This window comes from Rutidosis leptorrhynchoides, chromosome 1 (genome assembly GCF_046630445.1).
Source record: "Rutidosis leptorrhynchoides isolate AG116_Rl617_1_P2 chromosome 1, CSIRO_AGI_Rlap_v1, whole genome shotgun sequence".
NCBI classification, from domain to species: Eukaryota; Viridiplantae; Streptophyta; class Magnoliopsida; order Asterales; family Asteraceae; genus Rutidosis; species Rutidosis leptorrhynchoides.
Window position 1 is genome coordinate 634,989,308 of NC_092333.1, and position 25,261 is coordinate 635,014,568.

The following is a 25,261-nucleotide window of genomic DNA, read 5'->3' on the forward strand; positions in this document are numbered from 1 at the left end:
ATTCGTCAACACCTTCAACAGCTTAAAATTTCGGGACGAAATTTATTTAACGGGTAGGTACTGTAGTGACCCGAACTTTTCCATGTTTATATATATTAATTGAGATTGATGTTTACATGATTAAATGTTTCCAACATGTTAAGCAATCAAACTTGTTAAGACTTGATTAATTGAAATAGGTTTCATATAGACAATTGACCACCCAAGTTGACCGGTGATTCACGAACGTTAAAACTTGTAAAAAAAAACCTATATGATGACATATATATGGTTATATATATATAGTTAACATGATATTATGATAAGTAAACATATCATTAATTATATTAACAATGAACTACATATGTAAAAACAAGACTACTAACTTAATGATTTTGAAACGAGACATATATGTAACGTTTATCGTTGTAACGACATTTAATGTATATATATCATATTAAGAGATATTCGTACATCATAATATCATGATAATATAATAATTTAAAATCTCTTTTGATATTATAAACATTGGGTTAACAACATTTAACAAGATCGTTAACCTAAAGGTTTCAAAACAACACTTACATGTAACGACTAACGATGACTTAACGACTCAGTTAAAATGTATATACATGTAGTGTTTTAATATGTATTTATACACTTTTGAAAGACTTCAATACACTTATCAAAATACTTCTACTTAACAAAAATGCTTACAATTACATTCTCGTTCAGTTTCATCAACAATTCTACTCGTATGCACCCGTATTCGTACTCGTACAATACACAGCTTTTAGATGTATGTACTATTGGTATATACACTCCAATGATCAGCTCTTAGCAGCCCATGTGAGTCACCTAACACATGTGGGAACCATCATTTGGCAACTAGCATGAAATATCTCATAAGATTACAAAAATATGAGTAATCATTCATGACTTATTTACATGAAAACAAAATTACATATCCTTTATATCTAATCCATACACCAACGACCAAAAACACCTACAAACACTTTCATTCTTCAATTTTCTTCATCTAATTGAACTCTCTCAAGTTCTATCTTCAAGTTCTAAGTGTTCTTCATAAATTCCAAAAGTTCTAGTTTCATAAAATCAAGAATACTTTCAAGTTTGCTAGCTCACTTCCAATCTTGTAAGGTGATCATCCAACCTCAAGAAATCTTTGTTTCTTACAGTAGGTTATCATTCTAATACAAGGTAATAATCATATTCAAACTTTGGTTCAATTTCTATAACTATAACAATCTTATTTCAAGTGATGATCTTACTTGAACTTGTTTTCGTGTCATGATTTTGCTTCAAGAACTTTGAGCCATCCAAGGATCCATTGAAGCTAGATCCATTTTTCTCTTTTCCAGTAGGTTCATCCAAGGAACTTAAGGTAGTAATGATGTTCATAACATCATTCGATTCATACATATAAAGCTATCTTATTCGAAGGTTTAAACTTGTAATCACTAGAACATAGTTTAGTTAATTCTAAACTTGTTCGCAAACAAAAGTTAATCCTTCTAACTTGACTTTTAAAATCAACTAAACACATGTTCTATATCTATATGATATGCTAACTTAATGATTTAAAACCTGGAAACACGAAAAACACCGTAAAACCGGATTTACGCCGTCGTAGTAACACCGCGGGCTGTTTTGGGTTAGTTAATTAAAAACTATGATAAACTTTGATTTAAAAGTTGTTATTCTGAGAAAATGATTTTTATTATGAACATGAAACTATATCCAAAAATTATGGTTAAACTCAAAGTGGAAGTATGTTTTCTAAAATGGTCATCTAGACGTCGTTCTTTCGACTGAAATGACTACCTTTACAAAAACGACGTGTAACTTATTTTTCCGACTAGAAACCTATACTTTTTTTGTTTAGATTCATAAAATAGAGTTCAATATGAAACCATAGCAATTTGATTCACTCAAAACGGATTTAAAATGAAGAAGTTATGGGTAAAACAAGATTGGATAATTTTTCTCATTTTAGCTACGTGAAAATTGGTAACAAATCTATTCCAACCATAACTTAATCAACTTGTATTATATATTATGTAATCTTGAGATACCATAGACACGTATACAATGTTTCGACCTATCATGTCGACACATCTATATATATTTCGGAACAACCATAGACACTCTATATGTGAATGTTGGAGTTAGCTATACAGGGTTGAGGTTGATTCCAAAATATATATAGTTTGAGTTGTGATCAATACTGAGATACGTATACACTGGGTCGTGGATTGATTCAAGATAATATTTATCGATTTATTTCTGTACATCTAACTGTGGACAACTAGTTGTAGGTTACTAACGAGGACAGCTGACTTAATAAACTTAAAACATCAAAATATATTAAAAGTGTTGTAAATATATTTTGAACATACTTTGATATATATGTATATATTGTTATAGGTTCGTGAATCAACCAGTGGCCAAGTCTTACTTCCCGACGAAGTAAAAATCTGTGAAAGTGAGTTATAGTCCCACTTTTAAAATCTAATATTTTTGGGATGAGAATACATGCAGGTTTTATAAATGATTTACAAAATAGACACAAGTACGTGAAACTACATTCTATGGTTGAATTATCGAAATCGAATATGCCCCTTTTTATTAAGTCTGGTAATCTAAGAATTAGGGAACAGACACCCTAATTGACGCGAATCCTAAAGATAGATCTATTGGGCCTAACAAACCCCATCCAAAGTACCGGATGCTTTAGTACTTCGAAATTTATATCATATCCGAAGGGTGTCCCGGAATGATGGGGATATTCTTATATATGCATCTCGTTATTGTCGGTTACCAGGTGTTCACCATATGAATGATTTTTATCTCTATGTATGGGATGTGTATTGAAATATGAAATCTTGTGGTCTATTGTTACGATTTGATATATATAGGTTAAACCTATAACTCACCAACATTTTTGTTGACGTTTTAAGCATGTTTATTCTCAGGTGATTATTAAGAGCTTCCGCTGTCGCATACTTAAATAAGGACAAGATTTGGAGTCCATGCTTGTATGATATTGTGTAAAAACTGCATTCAAGAAACTTATTTTGTTGTAACATATTTGTATTGTAAACCATTATGTAATGGTCGTGTGTAAACAGGATATTTTAGATTATCATTATTTGATAATCTACGTAAAGCTTTTTAAACCTTTATTGATGAAATAAAGGTTATGGTTTGTTTAAAAATGAATGCAGTCTTTGAAAAACGTCTCATATAGAGGTCAAAACCTCGCAACGAAATCAATTAATATGGAACGTTTTTAATCAATAAGAACGGGACATTTCAAACAACACGTCCAATATACTTGTTTCGTAAATTAGCTTTTGATAAACTACCGTCCGGTTGTAAAGGAAAGCGTTGAACAAGCAACTGTTAAGGCAATGTCCCCTGACATGCTTTTAATTATGGTCTATAAAGTGTCGGATGCAATTACTATCCTTGGTAGGAGCAATAGTAAAGCTCACCCTATAGTTTTTCGGTCTGGCACAAGGTCCTTTCTTTGACCATATTATGCAACCACCGTTCTTATGGTTGACACCCGATTTGGTTCAGGTGACCTAATGAATTCCAGGTGAATTTTTAAGATTTTACGTTCAATGGTAATGAACGCATTGAAAATGGATTTTCAGAAAACAAATCGATTTGTAATTTTGATCAAAATATTTTCTTGTTCAAGCTCGAGTTTAGATATCATCGAATTCCATGAGTTTGTAATTCTCAATCTTTAAGATCAATCTCTAGGATTGAGTAATATCAGGCTTAAAAGCTGATTTTTGATCTTTTAAGGAGATTATCCTTTCTGGGGATCTGATTCATTAGTCTTATCAAGCTAATTTGCACGGTGAAATGTCCCGTTCTTATTGATTAAAAACGTTCCATATTAATTGATTTCGTTGCGAGGTTTTGACCTCTATATGAGACGTTTTTCAAAGACTGCATTCATTTTAAAACAAACCATAACCTTTATTTCATCAATAAAGGTTTAAAAAGCTTTACGTAGATTATCAAATAATGATAATCTAAAATATCCTGTTTACACACGACCATTACATAATGGTTTACAATACAAATATGTTACAACAAAATAAGTTTCTTGAATGCAGTTTTTACACAATATCATACAAGCATGGACTCCAAATCTCGTCCTTATTTAAGTATGCGACAGCGGAAGCTCTTAATAATCACCTGAGAATAAACATGCTTAAAACGTCAACAAAAATGTTGGTGAGTTATAGGTTTAACCTATATATATCAAATCATAATAATAGACCACAAGATTTCATATTTCAATACACATCCCATACATAGAGATAAAAATCATTCATATGGTGAACACCTAGTAACCGACATTAACAAGATGCATATATAAGAATATCCCCATCATTCCGGGACACCCTTCGGATATGATATAAATTTCGAAGTACTAAAGCATCCGGTACTTTGGATAGGGTTTGTTAGGCCTAATAGATCTATCTTTAGGATTCACGTCACTTAGGTTGTCTGTTCCCTAATTCTTAGATTACCAGACTTAATAAAAAGGGGCATATTTGATTTCGATAATTCAACCATAGAATGTAGTTTCACGTACTTGTGTCTATTTTGTAAATCATTTATAAAACCTGCATGTATTCTCATCCCAAAAATATTAGATTTTAAAAGTGGGACTATAACTCACTTTCACAGATTTTTACTTTGTCGGGAAGTAAGACTTGGCCACTGGTTGATTCACGAACCTATAACAATATATACATATATATCAAAGTATGTTCAAAATATATTTACAACACTTTTAATATATTTTGATGTTTTAAGTTTATTAAGTCAGCTGTCCTCGTTAGTAACCTACAACTAGTTGTCCACAGTTAGATGTACAGAAATAAATCGATAAATATTATCTTGAATCAATCCACGACCCAGTGTATACGTATCTCAGTATTGATCACAACTCAAACTATATATATTTTGGAATCAACCTCAACCCTGTATAGCTAACTCCAACATTCACATATAGAGTGTCTATGGTTGTTCCGAAATATATATAGATGTGTCGACATGATAGGTCGAAATATTGTATACGTGTCTATGGTATCTCAAGATTACATAATATACAATACAAGTTGATTAAGTTATGGTTGGAATAGATTTGTTACCAATTTTCACGTAGCTAAAATGAGAAAAATTATCCAATCTTGTTTTACCCATAACTTCTTCATTTTAAATCCGTTTTGAGTGAATCAAATTGCTATGGTTTCATATTGAACTCTATTTTATGAATCTAAACAGAAAAAGTATAGTTTTATAGTCGGAAAAATAAGTTACAAGTCGTTTTTGTAAAGGTAGTCATTTTAGTCGAAAGAACGACGTTTAGATGACCATTTTAGAAAACATACTTCCACTTTGAGTTTAACCATAATTTTTGGATATAGTTTCATGTTCATAATAAAACTCATTTTTTCATAATAACAACTTTTAAATCAAATTTTATCATAGTTTTTAATTAACTAACCCAAAACAGCCCGCGGTGTTACTACGACGGCGTAAATCCGGTTTTACGGTGTTTTTCGTGTTTCCAGGTTTTAAATCATTAAGTTAGCATATCATATAGATATAGAACATGTGTTTAGTTGATTTTAAAAGTCAAGTTAGAAGGATTAACTTTTGTTTGCGAACAAGTTTAGAATTAACTAAACTATGTTCTAGTGATTACAAGTTTAAACCTTCGAATATGAATCGAATGATGTTATGAACATCATTACTGCCTTAAGTTCCTTGGATAAACCTACTGGAAAAGAGAAAAATGGATCTAGCTTCAACGGATCCTTGGATGGCTCGAAGTTCTTGAAGCAGAATCATGACACGAAAACAAGTTCAAGTAAGATCATCACTTGAAATAAGATTGTTATAGTTATAGAAATTGAACCAAAGTTTGAATATGATTATTACCTTGTATTAGAATGATAACCTACTATAAGAAACAAAGATTTCTTAAGGTTGGATGATCACCTTACAAGATTGGAAGTGAGCTAGCAAACTTGAAAGTATTCTTGATTTTATGTAACTAGAACTTGTAGAATATATGAAGAACACTTAGAACTTGAAGATAGAACTTGAGAGAGATCAATTAGATGAAGAAAATTGAAGAATGAAAGTGTTTGTAGGTGTTTTTAGTCGTTGGTGTATGGATTAGATATAAAGGATATGTAATTTTGTTTTCATGTAAATAAGTCATGAATGATTACTCATATTTTTGTAATTTTATGAGATATTTCATGCTAGTTGCCAAATGATGGTTCCCACATGTGTTAGGTGACTCACATGGGCTGCTAAGAGCTAATCATTGGAGTGTATATACCAATAGTACATACATCTAAAAGCTGTGTATTGTACGAGTACGAATACGGGTGCATACGAGTAGAATTGTTGATGAAACTGAACGAGGATGTAATTGTAAGCATTTTTGTTAAGTAGAAGTATTTTGATAAGTGTATTGAAGTCTTTCAAAAGTGTATAAATAAATATTAAAAAACTACATGTATATACATTTTAACTGAGTCGTTAAGTCATCGTTAGTCATTACATGTAAGTGTTGTTTTGAAACCTTTAGGTTAACGATCTTGTTAAATGTTGTTAACCCAATGTTAATAATATAAAATGAGATTTTAAATTATTATATTATCATGATATTATCATGTATGAATATCACTTAATATGATATATATACATTAATTGTCTTTACAACGATAATCGTTACATATATGTCTCGTTTAAAAATCATTAAGTTAGTAGTCTTGTTTTTACATATGTAGTTCATTGTTAATATACTTAATGATATGTTTACTTATCATAGTATCATGTTAACTATATATATATATATATATCCATATATATGTCATCATATAGTTTTTTCAAGTTTTAACATTCGTGAATCACCGGTCAACTTGGGTGGTCAATTGTCTATATGAAACATATTTCAATTAATCAAGTATTAACAAGTTTGATTGCTTAACATGTTGGAAACATTTAATCATGTAAATATCAATCTCAATTAATATATATAAACATGGAAAAATTCGGGTCACTACAGTACCTACCCGTTAAATAAATTTCGTCCCGAAATTTTAAGCTGTTGAAGGTGTTGACAAATCTTCTGGAAATAGATGCGGGTATTTCTTCTTCATCTGATCTTCATGCTCCCAGGTGAACTCGGGTCCTCTACGAGCATTCCATCGAACCTTAACAATTGGTATCTTGTTTTGCTTAAGTCTTTTAATCTCACGATCCATTATTTCGACGGGTTCTTCGATGAATTGAAGTTTTTCGTTGATTTGGATTTCATCTAACGAAATAGTGAGATCTTCTTTAGCAAAACATTTCTTCAAATTAGAGACGTGGAAAGTGTTATGTACAGCCGCGAGTTGTTGAGGTAACTCAAGTCGGTAAGCTACTGGTCCGACACGATCAATAATCTTGAATGGTCCAATATACCTTGGATTTAATTTTCCTCGTTTACCAAATCGAACAACGCCTTTCCAAGGTGCAACTTTAAGCATGACCATCTCTCCAATTTCAAATTCTATATCTTTTCTTTTAATGTCAGCGTAGCTCTTTTGTCGACTTTGGGCGGTTTTCAACCGTTGTTGAATTTGGATGATCTTCTCGGCAGTTTCTTGTATAATCTCAGGACCCGTAATCTGTCTATCCCCCACTTCACTCCAACAAATCGGAGACCTGCACTTTCTACCATAAAGTGCTTCAAACGGCGCCGTCTCAATGCTTGAATGGTAGCTGTTGTTGTAGGAAAATTCTGCTAACGGTAGATGTCGATCCCAACTGTTTCCGAAATCAATAACACATGCTTGTAGCATGTCTTCAAGCGTTTGTATTGTCCTTTCACTCTGCCCATCAGTTTGTGGATGATAGGCAGTACTCATGTCTAGACGAGTTCCTAATGCTTGCTGTAATGTCTGCCAGAATCTTGAAATAAATCTGCCATCCCTATCAGAGATAATAGAGATTGGTATTCCATGTCTGGAGATGACTTCCTTCAAATACAGTCATGCTAACTTCTCCATCTTGTCATCTTCTCTTATTGGCAGGAAGTGTGCTGATTTGGTGAGACGATCAACTATTACCCAAATAGTATCAAAACCACTTGCAGTCCTTGGCAATTTAGTGATGAAATCCATGGTAATGTTTTCCCATTTCCATTCCGGGATTTCGGGTTGTTGAAGTAGCCCTGATGGTTTCTGATGCTCAGCTTTGACCTTAGAACACGTCAAACATTCTCCTACGTATTTAGCAACATCGGCTTTCATACCCGGCCACCAAAAATGTTTCTTGAGATCCTTGTACATCTTCCCCGTTCCAGGATGTATTGAGTATCTGGTTTTATGAGCTTCTCTAAGTACCATTTCTCTCATATCTCCAAATTTTGGTACCCAAATCCTTTCAGCCCTATACCAGGTTCCGTCTTCCCGAATATTAAGATGCTTCTCCGATCCTTTGGGTATTTCATCCTTTAAATTTCCCTCTTTTAAAACTCCTTGTTGCGCCTCCTTTATTTGAGTAGTAAGGTTATTATGAATCATTATATTCATAGATTTTACTCGAATGGGTTCCCTGTCCTTCCTGCTCAAGGCATCAGCTACCACATTTGCCTTCCCCGGGTGGTAACGAATCTCAAAGTCGTAATCATTCAATAATTCAATCCACCTACGCTGCCTCATATTCAGTTGTTTCTGATTAAATATGTGTTGAAGACTTTTGTGGTTGGTATATATAATACTTTTGACCCCATATAAGTAGTGCCTCCAAGTCTTTAATGCAAAAACAACCGCGCCTAATTCCAAATCATGCGTCGTATAATTTTGTTCGTGAATCTTCAATTGTCTAGACGCATAAGCAATCACCTTCGTTCGTTGCATTAATACACAGCCGAGACCTTGCTTTGATGCGTCACAATAAATCAAAAAATCATCATTCCCTTCAGGCAATGACAATATAGGTGCCGTAGTTAGCTTTTTCTTCAATAACTGAAACGCTTTCTCTTGTTCATCATTCCATTCAAATTTCTTCCCTTTATGCGTTAATGCAGTCAAGGGTTTTGCTATTCTGGAAAAGTCTTGGATGAACCTTCTGTAGTAACCAGCTAGTCCTAAAAACTGGCATATGTGTTTCGGAGTTTTCGGGGTTTCCCACTTTTCAACAGTTTCTATCTTTACCGGATCCACCTTAATACCTTCTTTGTTCACTATGTGACTGAGGAATTGAACTTCTTCCAACCAAAATGCACACTTTGAAAACTTAGCTTACAATTCTTCGTTCCTCAATACTTCTAACACCTTTCTCAAATGTTCACCGTGTTCTTGGTCATTCTTTGAGTAAATAAGTATGTCATCAATGAAAACAATGACAAACTTGTCAAGGTATGGTCCACACACTCAGTTCATAAGGTCCATGAACATAGCTGGTGCATTAGTTAAACCAAATGGCATGACCATAAACTCGTAATGACCGTAACGTTTTCTGAAAGCAGTCTTTGGAATATCATCTTCTTTCACCCGCATTTGATGATACCCGGAACGTAAGTCAATCTTTGAATAAACAGACGAGCCTTGTAGTTGATCAAATAAGTCGTCGATTCTCGGTAGTGGGTAGCGGTTCTTGATGGTAAGTTTGTTCAACTCTCGGTAGTCGATACACAACCTGAATGTACCATCGTTCTTCTTGACAAACAAAACAGGAGCTCCCCACGGTGATGTGCTTGGTCGAATGAAACCACGCTCTAAAAGTTCTTGTAATTGGCTTTGCAGTTCTTTCATCTCGCTGGGTGCGAGTCTGTAAGGAGCACGAGCTATTGGTGCAGCTCCTGGTACAAGATCTATTTGAAATTCAACGGATCGATATGGGGGTAATCCAGGTAATTCTTTCGGAAATACATCGGGAAATTCTTTTGCAATGGGAACATCATTGATGCTCTTTTCTTCAGTTTGTACTTTCTCGACGTGTGCTAGAACAGCATAGCAACCTTTTCTTATTAGTTTTTGTGCCTTCAAATTACTAATAAGATGTAGCTTCGTGTTGCCCTTTTCTCCGTACACCATTAAGGGTTTTCCTTTTTCTCGTATAATGCGAATTGCATTTTTGTAACAAACGATCTCTGCTTTCACTTCTTTCAACCAGTCCATACCGATTATCACATCAAAACTCCCTAACTCTACTGGTATCAAATCAATCTTAAATGTTTCGCTAACCAGTTTAATTTCTCGATTCCGACATATATTATCTGCTGAAATTAATTTACCATTTGCTAATTCGAGTAAAAATTTACTATCCAAAGGCGTCAATGGACAACTTAATTTAGCACAAAAATCTCTACTCATATAGCTTCTATCCGCACCCGAATCAAATAAAACGTAAGCAGATTTATTGTCAATAAGAAACGTACCCGTAACAAGCTCCAGGTCTTCCTGTGCCTCTGCCGCATTAATATTAAAAACTCTTCCGCAGCCTTGTCCATTCGTGTTCTCCTGGTTCGGGTAATTTCTAATAATGTGGCCCGGTTTTCCACATTTATAACAAACTACATTGGCATAACTTGCTCCGACACTACTTGCTCCGCCATTACTCGTTCCGACACTATTTGTTCCTTTCGTTCTATTAACCCCTGGTCCGTAGACCTCACACTTCGCCGCGCTATGACCATTTCTTTTACACTTGTTGCGAAATTTGGTGCAGAACCCCGAGTGATACTTTTCACACCTTTGGCATAGCTGCTTCTGATTGTTGTTGTTGTTGCGGTTATTATTGTTGTTAGGATGATTGTTGTAGTTGCTGTTGTTGTTGTTGTTGTTGTTGTTGTAGTTGCTGTTGTTGTTGTTGTTGTTGTTGGGCCGTTTGTTGTAGTTGCGATTGATGTTGCGATTGTTGGGATAATTGTTGCGATTATTGTTGTAATTGCTGTTGTTGTTGTATTGGTGATTCTTATCACCATTTTCCTCCCACTTTCTTTTGACTTACTTCACATTGGCCTCTTCAGCAGTCTGTTCTTTAATTCTTTCTTCAATCTGGTTCACTAGTTTGTGAGCCATTCTACATGCCTGTTGTATGGAGGCGGGCTCGTGTGAACTTATATCTTCTTGGATTCTTTCCGGTAATCCTTTCACAAACGTATCGATCTTCTCTTCCTCATATTCGAATGCTCCCGGACACAATAGGCACAATTCTGTGAATCGTCTTTCGTACGTGGTAATATCAAATCCTTGGGTTCGTAACCCTCTAAGTTCTGTCTTGAGCTTATTGACCTCGGTTCTGGGACGGTACTTCTCGTTCATCAAGTGCTTGAATGCTGACCATGGTAGTGCGTACGCATCGTCTTGTCCCACTTGCTCTAGATAGGTATTCCACCATGTTAACGCAGAACCTGTGAAGGTATGCGTAGCGTATTTCACTTTGTCCTCTTCAGTACACTTACTTATGGCAAACAACGATTCGACCTTCTCGGTCCACCGTTTCAATCCGATCGGTCCTTCGGTTCCATCAAATTCCAAAGGTTTGCAGGCAGTGAATTCTTTGTAGGTGCATTCTACACGATTTCCTGTACTGCTAGATCCAAGGTTATTGTTGGTATGTAGCGCAGCCTGTACTGCGGCTATGTTTGAAGCTAGAAAAGTACGGAATTCCTCTTCATTCATATTCTCGGTGTGTCGAGTAGTCGGTGCCATTTCCTTCAAAATAGTCAAATGGAACAAGTTAATCATACAGAATATTAAGAGTAGTTAATAGTATTTCGTAGCATAATATGAACTCATTTATAAAAGCTTTTTCTTCATATTAGCGTTTTATAAGTTTAAATTCGGGTAGTACCTACCCGTTAAGTTCATACTTAGTAGCTAATATACAATTCAACTACTACAATTCTATATGAAAAACTGATTATAATAATATTTCGCGTTCAAACTTTTATACAATATTTTACAAACTTACAATACCGCTTATTTTACATATAGCATGAAATATAGCACACAATAAATTTGATACAAGATGGTTGTGAAGATAATTCTAGCTAGTACACAAGTCGTTCAGCAAAGGCAATAAAGACACGTAATTCATACGTCCAGAAACAACTCATGCATTCTGGTTTTACTAGGATTACTTCCCATCCTTGGTCTTGTGGAACATAATCGTTATGGCCGTTGATAAGACAGCGTGTTGTAACATCGTCAAAGGGACGAGGGTTACATAATGTCCAACAGTCCCGTAACAATCTAAAAACCTCATTTCTTACCCCAATTACCGACTCCGTCACTTGTGGGAACGTTTTGTTTAATAGTTGTAGCCCGATGTTCTTGTTCTCACTTTGGTGAGAAGCGAACATTACTAATCCGTAAGCATAACATGCTTCTTTATGTTGCATGTTAACCACTTTTTCTAAATCACGAAGTCCAATATTCGGATATATTGAGTCAAAATAATTTCTTAACCCATTGCGTAAAATAGCATTTGGGTTCCCCGCAATATATGCGTCAAAGTAAACACATCGTAACTTATGGATTTCCCAATGTGATATCCCCCATCTTTCGAACGAAAGCCTTTTATAAACCAAGGCATTCTTGGAACGTTCTTCGAATGTCTTACAAACTGATCTCGCCTTAAATAGTTGTGCCGAAGAATTCTGACCGACTCTAGACAAGATTTCATCAATCATGTCTCCGAGTAGGTCTCTTAAAATATTGGGTTGTCTATCCATTTTGTGTTTTTATACTGTAAAATAGACTAGAGTTAGATTCATAAAAAAAATACTTATTAATACAAGCAATTTTTACATATATCATAAAGCATAAGCACACTATATTACATATATTACACCACACGAATACAACTATCTTATTCCGACTCGCTTGTTTCTTCTTCTTCAGTTTTGGTTCGTTTTGCCAAGTTTCTAGGGATATATGATGTTCCCCTAATACGAGCCGTCGTTTTCCACATTGGTTTAGAAAAACCTGGTGGTTTAGAGGTTCTCGGGTCAATGTTACAACTTAAGGACTTCGGGGGTTGACGATACATATAAAGTTCATCGGGGTTGGAATTAGATTTCTCTATTTTTATGCCCTTTCCCTTATTATTTTCTTTTGCCTTTTTAAATTCAGTTGGGGTAATTTCTATAACATCATCGGAATTCTCGTCGGAATCCGATTCATCGGAGAATTGGTAATCCTCCTAATATTTTGCTTCCTTGGCGGAAACACCATTGACCATAATTAACCTTGGTCGGTTGGTTGAGGATTTTCTTTTACTTAACTGTTTTATTATTTCCCCCACCGGTTCTATTTCTTCATCCGGTTCCGATTCTCCTTCCGGTTCCGATTCTTCTTCCTGTTCCGACTCTTCTTCCGGTTCCTCTTCGGGAACTTGTGAATCAGTCCACGAATCATTCCAATTTACATTTGACTCTTCATTATTATTACGTGAGTCAATGGGACTTGTTCTAGAGGTAGACATCTATCACATAATATCAAACGCGTTAAGAGATTAATATATCACATAATATTCACATGTTAAAAATATATAGTTTCCAACAAAATTTGTTAAGCAATCATTTTTCAAGTAAACACGGTCGAAGTCCAGACTCACTAATGCATCCTAACAAACTCGATAAGACACACTAATGCAAAATTCTGATTCTCTAAGACCAACGCTCGGATACCAACTGAAATGTCTCGTTCTTATTGATTAAAAACGATCCATATTAATTGATTTTGTTGCGAGGTTTTGACCTCTATATGAGACGTTTTTCAAAGACTGCATTCATTTTAAAATAAACCATAACCTTTATTTCATCAATAAAGGTTTAAAAAGCTTTACGTAGATTATCAAATAATGATAATCTAAAATATCCTGTTTACACACGACCATTACATAATGGTTTACAATACAAATATGTTACAACAAAATAAGTTTCTTGAATGCAGTTTTTACACAATATCATACAAGCATGGACTCCAAATCTCGTCCTTATTTAAGTATGCGACAGCGGAAGCTCTTAATAATCACCTGAGAATAAACATGCTTAAAACGTCAACAAAAATGTTGGTGAGTTATAGGTTTAACCTATATATATCAAATCATAATAATAGACCACAAGATTTCATATTTCAATACACATCCCATACATAGAGATAAAAATCATTCATATGGTGAACACCTGGTAACCGACATTACCAAGATGCATATATAAGAATATCCCCATCATTCCGGGACACCCTTCGGATATGATATAAATTTCGAAGTACTAAAGCATCCGGTACTTTGGATGGGGTTTGTTAGGCTCAATAGATCTATCTTTAGGATTCGCGTCAATTAGGGTGTCTGTTCCCTAATTCTTAGATTACCAGACTTAATAAAAAGGGGCATATTCAATTTCGATAATTCAACCATAGAATGTAGTTTTACGTACTTGTGTCTATTTTGTAAATCATTTATAAAACCTGCATGTATTCTCATCCCAAAAATATTAGATTTTAAAAGTGGGACTATAACTCACTTTCACAGATTTTTACTTCGTCGGGAAGTAAGACTTGGCTACTGGTTGATTCACGAACCTATAACAATATATACATATATATCAAAGTATGTTCAAAATATATTTACAACACTTTTAATATATTTTGATGTTTTAAGTTTATTAAGTCAGCTGTCCTTGTTAGTAACCTACAACTAGTTGTCCACAGTTAGATGTACAGAAATAAATCGATAAATATTATCTTGAATCAATCCACGACCCAGTGTATACGTATCTCAGTATTGTTCACAACTCAAACTATATATATTTTGGAATCAACCTCAACCCTGTATAGCTAACTCCAACATTCACATATAGAGTGTCTATGGTTGTTCCGAAAAATATATAGATGTGTCGACATGATAGGTCGAAACATTGTATACGTGTCTATGGTATCTCAAGATTACATAATATACAATACAAGTTGATTAAGTTATGGTTGGAATAGATTTGTTACCAATTTTCACGTAGCTAAAATGAGAAAAATTATCCAATCTTGTTTTACCCATAACTTCTTCATTTTAAATCCGTTTTGAGTGAATCAAATTGCTATGGTTTCATATTGAACTCTATTTTATGAATCTAAACAGAAAATGTATAGGTTTATAGTCGGAAAAATAAGTTACAAGTCGTTTTTGTAAAGGTAGTCATTTCAGTCGAAAGAACGACGTCTAGATAACCATTTTAGAAAACATACTTCCACTTTGAGTTTAACCATAATTTTTGGATATAGTTTCATGTTCATAATAAAAATCATTTTCTCAGAATAACAACTTTTAAATCAAAGTTTATCATAGTTTTTAATTAACTAACCCAAAACAGCCCGCGGTGTTACTACGACGGCGTAAATCCGGTTTTACGGTGTTTTTCGTGTTTCCAGGTTTTAAATCATTAAGTTAGCATATCATATAGATATAGAACATGTGTTTAGTTGATTTTAAAAGTCAAGTTAGAAGGATTAACTTTTGTTTGCGAACAAGTTTAGAATTAACTAAACTATGTTCTAGTGATTACAAGTTTAAACCTTCGAATAAGATAGCTTTATATGTATGAATCGAATGATGTTATGAACATAATTACTACCTTAAGTTCCTTGGATAAACCTACTGGAAAAGAGAAAAATGGATCTAGCTTCAACGGATCCTTGGATGGCTCGAAGTTCTTGAAGCAGAATCATGACACGAAAACAAGTTCAAGTAAGATCATCACTTGAAATAAGATTGTTATAGTTATAGAAATTGAACCAAAGTTTGAATATGATTATTACCTTGTATTAGAATGATAACCTACTGTAAGAAACAAAGATTTCTTGAGGTTGGATGATCACCTTACAAGATTGGAAGTGAGCTAGCAAACTTGAAAGTATTCTTGATTTTATGTAACTAGAACTTGTAGAATATATGAAGAACACTTAGAACTTGAAGATAGAACTTGAGAGAGATCAATTAGATGAAGAAAATTGAAGAATGAAAGTATTTGTAGGTGTTTTTGGTCGTTGGTGTATGGATTAGATATAAAGGATATGTAATTTTGTTTTCATGTAAATAAGTCATGAATGATTACTCATATTTTTATAATTTTATGAGATATTTCATGCTAGTTGCCAAATGATGGTTCCCACATGTGTTAGTTGACTCACATGGGCTGCTAAGAGCTGATCATTGGAGTGTATATACCAATAGTACATACATCTAAAAGCTGTGTATTGTACGAGTATGAATACGGGTGCATACGAGTAGAATTGTTGATGAAACTGAACGAGGATGTAATTGTAAGCATTTTTATTAAGTAGAAGTATTTTGATAAGTGTATTGAAGTCTTTCAAAAGTGTATAAATACATATTAAAACACTACATGTATATACATTTTAACTGAGTCGTTAAGTCATCGTTAGTCGTTACATGTAAGTGTTGTTTTGAAACCTTTAGGTTAACGATCTTGTTAAATGTTGTTAACCCAATGTTTATAATATAAAATGAGATTTTAAATTATTATATTATCATGATATTAGCATGTATGAATATCTCTTAATATGATATATATACATTAAATGTCTTTACAACGATAATCGTTACATATATGTCTCGTTTAAAAATCATTAAGTTAGTAGTCTTGTTTTTACATATGTAGTTCATTGTTAATATACTTAATGATATGTTTACTTATCATAGTATCATGTTAACTATATACATATCCATATATATGTCATCATATAGTTTTTACAAGTTTTAACGTTCGTGAATCACCGGTCAACTTGGGTGGTCAATTGTCTATATGAAACATATTTCAATTAATCAAGTCTTAACAAGTTTGATTGCTTAACATGTTGGAAACATTTAATCATGTAAATATCAATCTCAATTAATATATATAAACATGGAAAAATTCGGGTCACTACACACGGTGTCCTCCCCATTTTACGAGACAGATCCTCTCATGGTTAGGATAAGTCTAACCACTTGGCGACCCTGTTTGATGCTGAGGTCCGTGGATTTCCTGCTGATTTTAGAGATGACTTTTCTAGATTTTTCACCAACCTACAGCTGGTCTGGACGACAATTTCCTGACCTAAATCAAGAAGCGCGTGTCTTTTTCGGAAGACTTTACTTCCTTTTAATGATGGAATTGATTCATCGTGTAGATCCATCTTTCTTTCAAATATATTATAGTAAATCGGGTAAAACTGATTAGTTTAGTCTAAAGCAAAAGTATCTTCAGTTATTTGTACAAAAACATGTGATATATGTTTTATATAACTTGGTAAATTTTCCCACACTTGGCTTTTATTTTCCTTTCTTTGCCTTTTCATTGTCCTCTATTCCATTTTAAATGAATTCTAACATTTTGGGTTGTTTCTCAATTTATGTCATTTTCGAGGTAACAATAATTTCGGTATTAACACCTAGTTTTATCGTTCATAAATATGTATAAACATGATTTTGAATTCATTTTAATTGAAAATTTTGAAAAATTTTACTAGAATTGGGTAGTCAGTATATAAGACTAGGGCTGTTCTTTATATCAGAGAGCACAAGATTCTAATACAACTACTGCGTTACTAGTATTTTTAATGGTAACCAAGTGTTTAAATTTAAAATTTTAAAAATCCGAAAGAATTTAACCCCTTCCCACACTTAAGATCTTGCAATGCCCTCATTTGCAAGAAATCAGTAATAATTTAAATTATTGAGGGTGATTAGCGTAGAAAAATGATTAAATTTTACCAAAGTTTCCAAACATATTGGCGTTTGTTTGCTGAATGATAAATGGTGCACATCATTTGTTCATTCCGTCTTGTTGTTACATCACATTTGTTTTTCGTTTTATCTTCAAAATTAGTAGCTTTTGTTGAACTTAATGCTAGTCTTTGAAAATGCGCTGTTTTACCCTGTTGAGTACAATCGACAAATTTTTTTTTTTTTTCTTTTTAAGCCTTATAACTTTTAAGACATATAATCAAATTAAATTTTTTAAAAATTTGTTTTTTTTAGGATGAGGGCGTTTCGGATCGTTGTCCTAGTCCGTCCCTCGACAAAACTTTTAAAATTTGTCATTTTTAAGCTCAGTTTTAAAAGCAAAGATTTTTGGTTTTTTTTAATGTTTTTGGCATACTTTAATTCAATAAGATTAAAAATAATGATAATAAAAGTTCTCGTCCCTCCCTTGGGTAGAGCAATTTCGGTTCAATGACCTAGTTTTCAACTCACGACGAATTTTAAAAATCATATTTTTAACTTAGCGAAATAAAGTAAATTTTTGTTTTTAAATTCACACCAAACTTAAATTTAAAATGCATAAAATTAAAACTTCATTAAAATATAATTAATATTTTAAATTTTACAAACTTATATTGAAAATATTAGTTTTTACAATATTTACAAACTTAAATATATTGATTTTAAAATTTTACAATATTAAATTTAATATTAATTTTAAAAATAAAGTAAAAATGAAATAAAAATTTTTTTGGTTTTTTATCCCACTTTAATCAATCAAATATTATCAAAAATATACGCCCCTCTTTTCGGTAAAGTAATTTCGGCTATATTACCTAGTTTAACTCATGACGAATTTTTGAAATATTTTGGTTTGATCGATTAAAGATATTTATACCTTAAGAATAAAGGGTAAATTTCGCAGTGATGTAATAAATTTTTGTATGATATCAATAATTTCGGTCTCAAATCCTAATTTTATTGAATACCAATTTAATACTTTATAGCGAACAATTTAGTGTTTATTATCAAAAGGTTAAAAACAATAAAATAAAAATAAAAACTGTACATACTTACCTGTGAGATAGAATTCTCAGTGACCTGCTTTAGCCCACTCATAAGATAGTCGGACTAATTGATTTTCCATAGCTACATAGGCGTAACCTCGAGCATTCAACGTTTTTTCTTAGAAACATATGAACGGTCCTTCTTTGCATAAAGTAACAAATTCGGTATTTGAATATGTTTGATTATTTGAACATTTACCTTCGTGTGACCATTTCCCGCATTTGTGACATCTTTCAAGGTGTCGTGCTCTTCTTTTCGCTGCGGATTTTGATTTTCCTTTACCAAACTGTAACTTATTATTTTCGTTCCTGGATTCTTTTCTTACTCCGTCCAATTTACCTCTGATTAATGATACCAATTCACTTGAAAGGGTGTCATTATTACGTTTAGTGATCAAAGCGTGTAGCATTAGACCATGGTTTAGTTCACAGGAAGTCTTCATCTCATAAAACCTAATAAAAATAAAAATTCAGAATGGGGGGAGAAGACTAGTTCTTTAGGGTCTGCTAGGGAAAGACCATTCGGATTTCATTCTCGAGAACTACACGAAAACAGAATATCTAACTCTAACAGAAATATGTATTATCCTTTAAAGACTTGATTCTCCCCACACTTAGTTAGCTGTGGTGTTGAAATTGTGATTAACTTCGTTGTCAACTTCCATCGGATCATGTACGTAATGTTTAACTCTGTGACCATTAACTTTAAATTCAATCCCATTTGAATTTATTAACTCTATTGTTCTGTATGGGAAAACTCTTTTGACTATAAATGGTCCAGACCATCTTGATTTCAATTTTCCAGGAAATAGCTTGAATTGTGAATTAAAAAGAAGAACTCGGTCTCCTTCCTTAAATTCTTTTGAACTTCTGATTCTTTTATCATGCCATTTCTTCGTTCTTTCTTTATAGATTAACGAATTTTCGTATGTTTCATGTCTCAATTCTTCTAATTCGTTTAATTGACTTAACCGTAGACGTCCGGCTTCATGTAAATCAAGATTACATGTCTTCAAAGCCCAAAATGCTTTGTGTTCAATTTCTACTGGAAGATGACATGCTTTTCCATAAACGAGTCTAAAAGGTGTGGTTCCAATTGGAGTTTTGTAGGCTGTTCTAAAAGCCCAGAGTGCATCCTCCAATTTCATGGACCATTCCTTCGGATTTGATCCTACAGTTTTCTCTAGAATACGTTTTAAAGCTCGGTTGGTATTTTCAACTTGTCCACTTGTTTGGGGATGATAAGCGGTTGAGATTTTATGAGTTACTCCATATCTTTTGAGAACTTTCTCAAGTTGATTATTACAAAAATGAGTACCCCGATCACTTATTAAAGCTTTTGGTGTTCCAAACCTTGCAAAAAGACGTTTTAAAAAGTTGACTACAACTCGTGCATTGTTAGTTGGGAGAGCTTGTGCTTCCGCCCATTTAGATACATAATCAATGGCAATGAGAATGTAAAGATTATTATGAGATTTTGGAAATGGACCCATAAAGTCAATACCCCAAATGTCAAATACTTCACATACTTGAATGACATTTTGTGGCATTTCATCACGTTAACTTATTTTTCCGGCCCTTTGAAAAGCATCACAGGATTTGCAAAGAAGGTGTGCGTCTTTGAAAATTGTAGGCCAATAGAATCCAGCATTGTAAACTTTTCTTGCTGTTAGTTGAGGCCCATAATGCCCTCCTGTTGGTCCTATGTGAATTGATTTAATATTTGACTAGCTTCATCTCTGAATACACATCGGCATATTATTCCATCGGGACAACTTTTAAACAAATGTGGATCTTCCCAGAAATAGTGTTTTATATCACTAAAGAATTTTTTTTCGTTTTTGGTATGATAATCCTTTTTCAAGGAATCCACATACTAAGTAGTTTGCATAGTATGCAAACCATGGAATTTCATTATAATCTATCTTCAATAGATATTCATCAGGAAAGTTGTCTTGTATGGCCGACTCATTTAGAACTTCTAATTCTGGATTTTCAAGACGAGAAAGATGATCAGCGGCGAGATTTTCTGCTCCCTTTTTATCTCAGATTTCAATATCGAACTCTTGTAAGAGTAAGATCCAACGGATTAATCTTGGTTTAGCATCTTGTTTCGAAAATAGGTATCTAAGAGCAGAATGGTCGGTATAGACCACCGTTTTAGCTAGAACGAGATATGATCGAAATTTGTCAAAAGTAAAGACAATAGCAAGGAGTTCTTTTTCAGTAGTTGTATAATTTTTTTGTTCTCCTTGTAACGTCTTACTAGCATAATAAATAGGTTGAAATCGTTTTTCAATCCTTTGTCCTAAAACGGCTCCCATTGCAAAATCACTTGCATCGCACATACGTTCAAACGGTAGATTCCAATTTGGAGTTATCATGATCGGCGCATTAGTGAGTTTCTCTTTAAGAATATTAAAAGATTTTATGCATTCATCTGAAAAGATGAATGGAGCATCCTTTTCTAGGAGTTTATTCATAGGATTGGCAATTTTAGAAAAATCTTTTATGAAACGTCGGTAAAAACCGGAATGCCCTAGAAAACTCCTAACTCCTCTAACATTGGTGGGATGTGGAAGTTTAGCAATTACATCTACTTTAGCTCTATCCACTTCAATTCATTCCTTTGAAATTTTATGACCAAGAACGATGCCTTCTTTAACCATGAAATGGCATTTCTCCCAATTAAGAACTAGATTTGATTGTTCGCATCTAATAAGCATTCGTTCAAGATTAACTAGACATGATTCAAATGTATCACCGAAGACTGAAAAGTCATCCATGAAAACTTCCATGCATTCTTCTATCATGTCGTGAAAAATCGCCATCATGCACCTTTGAAAGGTTGCAGGGGCGTTGCATAGTCCAAATGGCATGCGTTTATAAGCAAAAGTACCATAAGGGCACGTGAATGTGGTTTTCTCTTGGTCCTCAGATGCTATTGGAATTTGAAAATATCCGAAAAAACCATCAAGAAAACAATAGTAACTATTTTCGGCTAATCTTTCCAACATTTGATCAATGAAAGGTAAGGGAAAGTGATCTTTTCTGGTGGCGTCATTTAATTTTCTATAATCAATACAAACACGCCATCCTGTTACAATCCTAGTAGGAATAAGCTCATTTTTTTCATTTGTGATGACAGTCATGCCACCCTTCTTAGGTACGCATTGAACTGGGCTTACCCATGGACTATCAGAAATTGGATAAATTAAACCTGCATCAAGTAGTTTAATAATTTCTTTCTTAACAACATCTTGCATATTAGGATTTAGTCTTCGTTGGCGTTGCACATACGTTTTATGACCTTCTTCCATAAGGATTTTAAGTGTGCAATACGAAGGACTTATTCCTTTAATATCATGAATTTTCCATATAATAGCTGGTTTATGAGCTTTTAACATAGAAATGAGTTTAGATTTTTCATTTTTAGTAAGAAAAGACGATATTATTACAGGTAATTCAGATTCACCATGTAAATAAGTGCATTCCAAATGGTTTGGAAGTGGCTTTAACTCTAATGTCGGTGGTTCTTCTATCGATGATTTATATCGATATCTGTCTTCCTCTTTTAGCATTTGAATTTCTTCTGTTGTTGGTTAATATCAATTAGCCATAAGTGTAGCTAACATTTCAGTTTCCTCAATTGGTTCAGTTCCTTCTCCTAAAGAACATTCTCCTGTTCCTTGTAATTCTGGAAATTCTTCTAATAATTCTGCATGTGAATCTATAGTTTGAATATAATAGCATGTATCATCTGTAGATTGCGGTTGTTGCATGGCTCTATCAACAGAAAAAGTAACACTCTCGTTCTCTATACTTAGTATCAGTTTCTTACCGAACACGTCTATTATTGCTTTAGTCGTGTTTAATAATGGTCTTCCTAATACGAGAGGAACTCGAGAATCTTCTTCCATGTCCAGAATAACAAAATCTACTGAAAATACTAAAGTACCAACTTTAACTAGCATGTTCTCCATTATCCCTCTAGGATATTTTACTAATCTATCGGCTAGTTGTATGCTTATTCTTGTTGGTTTCAATTCTCCAAGGTCTAGTTTAGCGTATAGTGAATACAGCATTAAATTTATACTAGTACCTAAGTCTGCCAATGCTTCTATTGAACTAAGACTACCCAGAAAACATGGAATTGTGAAACTTCCTGGATCAGATAATTTTTCTGGTATCTTATTCAACATCACTGCAGAATAATTAGCATTCATAGTAACAGCCGAGAGTTCTTCCATTTTCTTTCTATTTGTGATTAGATCTTTCAAGAATTTGGCATATCTAGGCATTCCTGAAATCACATCAATGAAAGGAAGATTTACATTTATCTGTTTAAACATATCCAAAAATTTGGATTGCTCGGCTTCAAGTCTCTCTTTTCTCATTTTACTCGGGTAAAGAAGTGGTGGTTTGTATGGTTTAACATAAGGTTTAGCCTAAACTGTGTTATCTTCATTAACCTTTTTAACTACCGGTTCTTTTTTCTTATATTGTTCAGATTGTGGTTCTTGTGGAGTAGGAATAGCGTCATCAGAAATTACAGGCATTTCAGGTGGTTTAAGTGTAACACCACTTCTCGTGGTAATGGCTTTAGCTGTTTCATTCCGGGGGTTAGCATTTGTATCACTAGGTAGACTTCCCGGTTTTCTTTCACCTATTAACCTTGCTAGGTTACTTACTTCTTGTTCTAGATTTTGAATAGAAGCTTGTTGATTTCTAAATGCTTGAGCATTTTGTTCATTGGTTTGTTTCTGAGATGTGAAAAACTGAGTTTGAAATTCAACTAGCTTTGTCATCATGTCTTCTAAATTTAGCTTTTTATCATCGGTTTGTGGTGGTTTGTTTTGAAAAATAGGTCTTTGCTGATTGTAAGTATTATTGGATACTTGTTGATTGCTAGGACCTTGTTGGTTGTTGTATGGAACATTTCGATTATAATTCTGGTTTTGATTGTAGATTGGTCTTGGCGGTTGATAATTATTCTGATAATTATTTCCAGGCCTTTGGTTTAGATATGAAACATTCTCTCTTTGTTCCATTGTTAGTTCAATACTAAGACAATCTTTTGTCAAATGTGGTCCTCCACACTGCTCACAACTAATTCGTATTGAGTGAATATCCGTAGTCATCTTTTCCATTCGTCTCTCGACAGCATCTATCTTTGCGGAAATGGAATCTAAGTCATGGCTAGAATCGGCTCTAGCTGCTTTAGATGATCTAACGATATCTTTTTCTTGGTGCCACTCATGTGAGTGGGAAGCAGTGTTATCAATAATTTTGTAAGCGTCAGTTGTGGTTTTCTTCATAATGGAACCACTAGCTGCTATATCGATGTCTTTTCGTGTAGTGATGTCGCATCCTTGGTAGAATATTTGTACTATTTGACAAGTGTCTAAACCATGTTGCGGACATCCTCTTAATAACTTTCCAAATCTTGTCCATGCCTCATACAGAGTTTCATTTAGTTTTTGTGTGAACGTAACAATTTCTCCTTGAAGTCTCACGGCTTTAGATGCCGGAAAGAATTGTTTAAGAAAATTTTCAACTAAAACATCCCATGTATCAATCGCCCCTTCAGGTAACGATTCCAACCAATCTTTGGCTTCTCCCTTTAAAGTCCAGGGAAATAACATGAGATATATATGTTCATCCTCCACTTCTCTTATTTTAAATAAAGTACAGATCCTATTAAATGTACGAAGATGTTCGTTTGGATCTTCATTCGGTGCACCACTAAATTGGCATTGATTAGTTACCATGTGTAGGATTTGTCCTTTGATTTCATAATCTGGCGCATTAATGTCTGGTTGAGTAATTGCGTGACCTTGGCCAGTGCGTTTAGCTCGCATTCGGTCTTCCATACTTAGAGGTTCCAGATTCTCCATGATTGAATTTGTTGAATCTGAATCACTAGAGGATTCTGATTTAATGGTTGGTTCCTCAACAATCTCTGTTTGAATGATTGGTGGTTCCTGAGGAAAGATTAATGGTTCAGGATCTCTGAATTGTCCCTGAATATTCTCCGGATTCTCAATTGTGAGGTCGGTTTCAAAAAATGGATTATCAGAAATTTGAATTGGAGTACTTGGTTGACTAGATTACGATACTAAAGAAAAATCAACGGCGACAATATTTGCTAGATGTCTTAATCGAGTTACAGGTGGTGAACGTTTTGCTCGGTGCATTCACTGAATATCCTATTAGTTATAAAAATAAAAATTATATAAGTTATCAAATTAATAGACTTTTCTGCTTTTGCCCACGTTTCGAATAGCCAAAAGATGTAGCAGGGAGCCAGAACCCTTTAAATCGAAAGCTCACAACTCAGCCACTAACAAATCCAACTATTACTACGAAGCAGAAAATTTGGATGT